The 8,517-nt window shown below is 38.6% G+C and overlaps 1 long non-coding RNA gene across 1 annotated transcript; it reads left to right on the forward strand.

The window, feature by feature from the left end:
* The first annotated feature begins 840 nt into the window (after positions 1–840).
* On the forward strand, positions 841–1,934 carry LOC116824407 (uncharacterized). Its single transcript, XR_004373615.2, has 3 exons — positions 841–1,020; positions 1,116–1,381; positions 1,856–1,934. It is a non-coding gene; the product is annotated as an uncharacterized LOC116824407 (long non-coding RNA).
* The last annotated feature ends 6,583 nt before the right edge of the window (positions 1,935–8,517 follow it).

The following is an 8,517-nucleotide window of genomic DNA, read 5'->3' on the forward strand; positions in this document are numbered from 1 at the left end:
AGTTTGTGTGTTAGGTTTCATTTGCTGAGTAATCTGCTTTGTTCTGCTTGCTACCCCTTCTCCTCAACTGCTGTCTTTACAAGCACTGACTTAGGCCTTGGCTACACTGGTGCTTTACAGCACTGCAACTTTCTCACTCAGGGGTGTGAAAAAAACACCCCCCTGAGCGCTGCAAGATACAGCGCTCCCAGCGCTGCAAGCTAAACCCCATCAGGATGTGGAGTACGTGCAGTGCTGGGAGAGCTGTCTCCAGTGCTGGCGCTGCGACCACACTCGCCGCGGCAGCGCTTTGAAGTTTCAAGTGTAGCCATACCCTGAGAAGCAGAACAACCGCATTATGAAGTGCCCCTTCCCAGCATGCTTTGTTGACAGGATATTGACAAATAGGCCTCTTTTCTTCCTCTTAAGAGGAGAAATCCTGTCTTGTCCTGGGTCTATCATCCAGGTAATCTCCCTGGAGCTATTTAAATTCTTCCTGAAGCCATGACTAGGGGAAAAGGGGAGACCTGATTCATTTTTCTCTCAAGGTACCAGTTACAGGGCCCTAACAAATACAGGGAATAATTCCACCTTGTTAAACAGCACATAGTATTTTCTTCCCCTAGGCTTTTTTCTAATTCCCAATGACAGTTTGCTCTGTCACCACATTATAGTTGAAATGGTACTAAAAACAGCCAGATTTCAATACAGTTATTGTTTGCAGTATTCTAATGAGGTTGGCAAGTGAAACCATGCTAGAATCGTATTACCATGATGTTACTAGCAGTTTTGACTGCTGTACTGACAGAGACTCAACATGTAAATGTTATCTTTCCTTTTTAATTTATTCATGGACCGTGAAGAGGAGGAGGAAGAAAAGCAGTCTGTTTGTTGGAACAAAAGAAAGGCAGAGTCCATTTGGGAAGTGCTCAGATACTATATTGAGAGTGTCAGATAAGAAGATAAAATTTATTAGAAGGATTATTCTGTATCTGCAGAATTTCTTACAGTCAAGATAGGGAATGCTACAAATACTGAAAGGTAACCTTATTTATTTATCAAAGGCAAAACTGACAAGTTTGTAAGGGTGATATCAATATGATGGTAGTAATAAATATTTGTTTGACACCTGGCAGAAACTGGAAAGAAGGATTATGACCAACCCCCTCTTAGCTCCTGTTTGGACCACTGACCACTGACCTCTGCCCTCATCTTCATCTGCTGCAGCCTGATGGTACCACAATTTGCTGGGATAACACTTCTCTGTAACTGAGACAGACAGGGCAGCAGGTTTCAGAAGCTATTTACCCTTCAAAACTTCTCATTAGAGATTATAATAATTTCTTCTCTTTGGGGACATTATGTGAAATCACCCACACAACGGTAATCCTACAAAAACGAGGTATATGGAAAAACAGAGAAAATGGAATTAAAACAAAATTGATTTTCTTAACATAGCTAGATGTATACTTCTCATATGGAATGGTTGAATGGTCATTATAAAAGCAAGAAGTTTAGAACAGAAGGGAGCTGCAGGGAAAAGAAAGATCCCTGCAGTCACTCTCTGGAATTGAAGGAGGTGGTGTGAAGCCCCAGAGGAAAGGGATATAGACCTATGTAGAACCCTGACAGAAAGGTATGAGGACCATGGAGCCTCCAGTTGGGGCTGAAGATCTTTTGTGAGGACATTTGGATTATTTGTTGGACTTTGTTACCTGGGATTGGGTGGACTAAGGGTATGCCTACACTGCAATTTGAATATATTACCTCTTTTTTCCCCCCATAAAACCACACTTCCTCAAGTAGGTTCATTGCTTATTCTTGCTGTCTAGCTTGACCATCTCATGTTAGTAAGGTATCATTGTATTTGTTGCAGTGACAGGTGATGAAGTGCTGTTTTCTCTCTGACATTTCCACTACAACCCTTAAATGCTGATTTTATTGAAGTGGAGTCAATGCCCCTTTGAAAGACCTCAAGGGAGAAACTCAGTAAATCAGCACACTTGTTATAACACTGCATTCATCTACTCAGGTATAATATACCAAACATATTTTTTAATGAATTTTCTTCAATTGTGTTTGCACTCCTTTTGGGCAATATTTCATATTCTAGCAAACAAATGCAAAGATTGTTTACTGGAATAGCAAATCTTAAGTGAATGCCGCAGAATATTAATGGAAAAGCAAATTTCACAAGCATTCACACTTGAAAGCTGAGCACTACAAAAATCATGTTGTTGTTTCTATTCCTGTGTGTCCAAAGTTCACATTTTGAATAGCAAATATTCACAACAAACTACTTATGAGAAGCTACAATTATTCAGCAAATATTCCACTGTTTTCAGAAAACATCTCCGTAGGCAACCTTAATTCTACATTTCCTAACTTTTGAGTGGTTGACTTTGAAATCTTAATGTTCATTTATCAGAGTTTTTGTGTGATATGCAGGGCCGGCGCTACCATTTAGGCAGCCTAGGCAATCGCCTAGGGCGCCAGGATTATTGAGAGGGTGGCATTTTGCCGGGGGGGGGAGGCAGACAGCTCCAGTTGACCTGCTGTAGGCATGCCTGCAGAGGGTCTGTTGGTCCGCGGCTCCGGTGGAGCTGCCACAGTGATGCCTGCGGATGGTCAGCTGCTCCCGTGGCTCGGGTGGATCTCCCGCAGGCATGCCTGCGGGAGCTCCACTGGAGCCACGGACCAACGGACCCTCCACAGGAATGCCTGTGGCAGCTCCACCGGAGCTGCGGGATCAGTGCGGGGGGCGGCGAAATGGCCATGCGCCTAGGGCGCGAGAAACCCTGGCGCCGGTCCTGGTGATATGAATACGTATTTATAGAAAAAAGTTTCAATAGCTTCAGATAAGTATTCATTGAACACTTTCTCTGCTAATCTATACATATAGTGTTCCTGTAGCCTATCAACATATGGAAATAATTGGATATAAATAGGTGCATTCTGCAATACAGCATGTTTATGCTACATGGACATTCTTAGATTGTTTTACAGTAGTCAATTAACAATTACTATTTCATAGTTTATGTTCCTCTTGAACAGCCTTAACAGTTATTGACAGAGCCACTTGGAACAGGATATCCTTTAATGACACTTTATTGTAGAGCTTCCTAGACATTATGCACCACACACCTGAAGGTAACAGTACAAATGAGGAAGACTTCTTGTTAGCAAAGGGCAGAAAAAAAATGCCATTCTTAAATAGCAGAGAACCTTTCAACAGCCACCTGTGAAACAGAAGCCTTGTCAACCCCAGCAAGCTGTGGGAAACAATTATTAAATGTCCTTTTTTAGAGTGCTAGACAGCTTAACAGGTACAAAACTTTCCTATCATCAGTGAGACTCCTCTCCTAAGTGACAAGATTCAATGAGTTCAGTTCAATTTTTGTGAGATATTAAGTCACAATCAAACAAGTTGATCATACTAAAATACAGATTTAGACCAACAAAAGCCAAGAAATTCAGAGTGAAACATTAATTTCTTGGCAAACAATCCTTTAAACTTTGTGCCTAGACATCAGATGCCAAACAGAGGCATTCATGAAATCGCTAATGCTTATGCAGGAACAATTGTTAAAACATGTATTCTTTATTTGATTTAGAGCTGTTACAACCTGTCCTTGTGTGAGTCCATAATAGGAATCTTAGGCCCCAAATAGGCATCTATAGACCCCAAAAAGGATCGGGGCCCATTGTGCCAAACATCGCCCCACCTCCCTCTCCCCCCGCGGCCCCAAAGTGACGGTCTCTGTCCCAAACAGCATAAGTCACATTTGTGTCCATCTGCTAGTCATTCTATAAATCAGTAATGGTAAGAAAAGCAATAATTTGCTTATAGAGGAAATGTATATATTTAACAAGCTATGCAAATGTTATTCTATATTCTTAGGAGCTGATATGTAAGCATAAATAATGGAAATTAGGTGCTTAAATATTTATTAATTTAAATATGAAATGGGACCCTGTTTCCATTATAGTATGGACCAATAAATGAAACATTTTCATTCTCAAAAACAATGATGTGTTTGAATTACAGGAGCACAAAACAATGTCTTGGAAGGAAAAGTGATAAACTTTTAAAGTCTATTTTCTGTGTCCTTGGAGTATGTATAGTCATTACCCCTGTGCAATTTGGGCAAAATATTACCAAATTAAAATTCTTCACTCACTCACATTTGTGATAGCATTTTAGTATCTAATGACTTTGCACAGGTGTAAATGACATCACAAGGTGATAGGCAATAGAGAACAAGGAGTCCCTGTCCTCAACTATCCCCTATAAATTAAAAAACCCCAATACACACATTGTATATATGTGTCCCTCCTAGAATTTTGTTGGGCAAGGTTCAGCAGAGAGAAAATTCTTATGACAGAACTATACACTCATCCAGCTAAGAGTTTATAAGGTAAACACCAAGACTGCTTAACTATACTGCAGTGAACAACTCAATAATTAATCACAAATAATAATAATTAATTAGGCATTTTAATATAGTTTGGGATAATGAGGCCTCTGGGAGGTCAGCAGTAACTAACATGAATGCTGAATTACTCCTCTTTGATTATTTCTCTGACTCCTTCCAGCATTTTGAAGCTGTAAAGCAATAGATAAGTGCTAAGTAATATTATTATTATTCTGAAGGGTGACAGGGATCAGTGAGCTGAAGCTAAAGCTATGATAGTAAGGTTTTGAGAAGAATAACATTTTAAGGCTACCTGCATGGTAACTTACAAAGACAATTCATACTTAGTGCTGCTACGGGACCATCTTTTACCACTCATGAACACAAGGAAAATCCAGTGACAAAGTACTGTACACTGCATAAGACTTATAACCAGTAAAGAAAGTGCAGGGCTAGATTCTCCAGTGGGGCTACATTGCACCACATTGTTGGCAGATTATGCTCCTAAAAGCCACCATAACCAGACACGGGAGGATCAGTCCAACTAATGACAGTGGGAATTCGCTACGCTTGCTGATCACTGCCCAAAAACTCAGCATAGAGTGGGCTCAAGATTAGGGGAGCATAAAGGCCACCTTTGCAAGGCCCTCTTAGGCCGCACTTTGCTCTCACTGGCTGTAGTCAAGGATCTAGGCCATAATGTTTAACAGTGCTAACTCATGGCAACTTAATACTTCTTGCTCAAATCTGTATTAAATATTCTACATATTTTCCTAAGGTCAATAATAAAAGCAGCAAATCTGATTCCATCATTGATTTTCAGTTCCATGGTGATTTTTTTTTTAAACAAAAAACAGCTACATTTGGTAAGGCCTGACAGGAGTTAACCAGTGAAGAAAATGTAGAAATCTGAAACATATCATGTGGGACTGACGCTCAGAAACCTGTGAAATTGAGGCTTCAGACACCCACTGTACATCTATTGCAAATGAAGCATATGCATTCAGTAAAGCTTAGTATTCAGTACTATGCTTTCAGGGCAAAGGCTGACCTATAACAAGATTACACCTCATAAATTCAGTTTCAATGGGAATAAAATATGTATAATAAACACAGGGAAAGTTAAAATTAACTTAAAAATATATATTGGCAGGTAGATGTATTAGAAGCCCTATTCTGTGATTCTATTAAATCACACGAGAGAAGAAGTGTACTAGGGTCAGGAGAGTTGAATACTTGGATTAGAAACATCTAAGGAACACCTAGTATTGCAGGAAGTGGTGCTGGTAATTTAGCAGCTTTCTCCTCCCACTCAGTCAGTACTAAGCCAATATTCCACCATAATTGTAGGAAGTACTTTACAGCTGGAGATACTTTTTTTCCTCCGTAACATATATAATCACCAGTTATTACTAAGACTAGATCATCAAAGGTATTTAGGAGCCTATCTTCTATTGAAATCAATGCAAGTTAGGAGCCTAAATACCTTTCAGAATCTGAGCATAAGGACTTTATCCAAAGTCTAGTGGATTTAATTAAAATATTCCCATTGATTTCAATGGTCTTTGGATCAGGCCCTAAAAATTCAATGGCACTATTGCAAGAGTATGAGCACAGGCCAAATTCCACTCTGCTGATTACATCCTGTCAACCAACATCAATTCTGCAGTTTCTACTGATTACATTATTCTTAGCCTCCTAAACTATTGTGTACTATTGCTTCGTACTATTTAAAAGCTGCTATATTACACTGCAGAGATGGCTCCATTTCCGTGGCAATGATCCCTGTCCAAAGTTTGCATATTTTGCAAAAGCATGAGAAGCCTTTTGTAGAGATGAAAAGCACTGCATTCAGTAAATGTAAGATTTGTACAATTTCTAAGTGACTGTAAATTACCAAGGAAAATAACAAAAATTGGTATATTTCTAAATAAAAAAAGATTAGATCACAAAATAGAAACATGCTCTGAATGCTAAGGAGAATGAAGATTCATGATCAGAGAACAACACTCCTGCATAGAGTTACTGTAGTCCTGTGGATAATGACAAGATACAAATACATCAAATGCCTACAGCATCAGACTTAAATGACTGAAATACAATCAGTGACATATCAATACTTATATGATCAAGAAAGAAAAAATGTAAGATTTATTATAAATATAACGTATGCATATGAAAGCCTTTCTGCTTTCCCCTAATTCTCCTTTTCTTTGAAATAGCCCAAATCTGTCAACATTCCAGGCATGCTGCTAAGCTTATATGTTTATGTGGGCATTTGTGGAGGGCTGAGACAGTTAGAATGGGTATTTTGGTGGCAATGTAAGCGGTGGGCAATTCTGATTTGTAATATCTTTTGTAACTGGTAATTGGTATGTAATAGGGAAGGAAGAAATAAGCTGCTCTTTTCGTGTAATAATTTTCGTATTGTGTTTTCCAATTAATATCAAGGGTATCTAGAACCCTACATAGGGTCAAAAGGGGAATATATTGCCCCAAATGGAATGAGTGAGGAGGCAAGAATGATATCACAATTTCTGAAGCATAATCCTTTGTGGTGGTACACATACACACAGGCAATATGGTGCTGCACTGGCTCATCACAAAGTTGTCTAAATAGCACAATCTAACCCTAAATGCAAAAGGTAGTGTGCTGGGTTTCAAATGCCAGATCTGACTCTAATGGATGTACACAAATGTTACTGCAGATGGAATCTATCCCCACAGGGTGGAGCATGTTAAAGAAAACCAAAAAAAAAAAAAAGTCCCCAACATACACAGCCTTGATGATTGGTAAGAGGGGACAAGGGCAGGCAATTTCTTTAGACCTGCCATGCCTTAGGAATTCAGTTAAATTCCTTAGACAATGAAACACACCAAAGACCCACTCTTCTCCCTCTTCTGATAATTAATTCCACCATTTATTTGATGGAGAGGCAAGAGAGAAGCTTTAATGGAAACAAGAATGGGCACTTAAATTACTGTAAAATTCCATGTGAATGGTGCATCTAATTTTAATTAGACACTTCATTTTCCCTTGTATTAAGAAACATGAAAAACTGCTCTGGATGTTAAGATGTCTATAAAAAAAGTGACCTGGCTAATGCAGAGAGAGAGAGAGAGAGTTGTGCTACATGTAGTGTATATGTATGAGAGAGAGTTTATTGTGCTAAATGAAAGATACATTTCTTTGCATAAGTCTTCCATCAGTCACTTCACACACACACACACAGAGCAGGCAAACAAAAAAAACCTTATAAACTAGTCACAGGTTTTCTCCAATAGGCTGGGAAGAAAGAAAGAAAAAAAGATATTGTCGTATCTATTTTTAAATACTTGGGATATGCTTAGATACTGCACTGATGAAGGCCATAGCCATATAAGTACACTGACAGACTGACAAATAAGGTGAGAGACAACATGCAACAAATTGGTTAATTTATTGAATGAGATTTGTTTGAATTGTTGAATAATTTTTGTTTCCAGAAAAGGAAGGTATTGCCTACTTCCAAATTAGCAAGTCAACAAAGAGGGCTTCAGGAACTTTTACTTGGCTCTCAGTTGTTAGAGTAAAACTTATAGTATACTATAAGGCATCTTCTCATCGTGTTTAACCATAAAGGAGATTTAACTAAAAGGAACAATATTTTGTACTTGCTGTTTAGCCATGAAGAACAAATAAATGCAGTGTTCTCTCCACCCCAGTCCTTTTTGTCTTACTCCTGTATGTCTGTAGATATAGGTTAAGTAGGATTTATTTTTTCCCTGTAGGTCTTCCCTTCCAGGTTGAAAAATTTCTTAATGGTTTTTGATAGACTATTTTTTATACTGTAACATGAAACTCGTCCCCAGAGGCACTTTACTTCTTCCTGCTTTTCATCTATAAGCTGAAAATATGAAGGATTCCGTTTTCAAGTTCTTTAGCTTGTTTTGGGCAATGTAATCAGCATTGTAAATGATTCTACAGACCAAAGTTGTGAAAATCAGACTTGGGTTTTCACCCATTCAATGTGGGTCAAAGTTTATGTTTGCATGTTATTCTGCTTTTATCAGCTTCCCTTTCAAACATTGTATGTTAAACAGTTAACTAAGATGTTCAGCAAAAAATGGCAAAGTCACAAAC

The sequence above is a fragment of the Chelonoidis abingdonii genome, chromosome 9, assembly GCF_003597395.2.
Source record: "Chelonoidis abingdonii isolate Lonesome George chromosome 9, CheloAbing_2.0, whole genome shotgun sequence".
Taxonomy (NCBI): domain Eukaryota; kingdom Metazoa; phylum Chordata; order Testudines; family Testudinidae; genus Chelonoidis; species Chelonoidis abingdonii.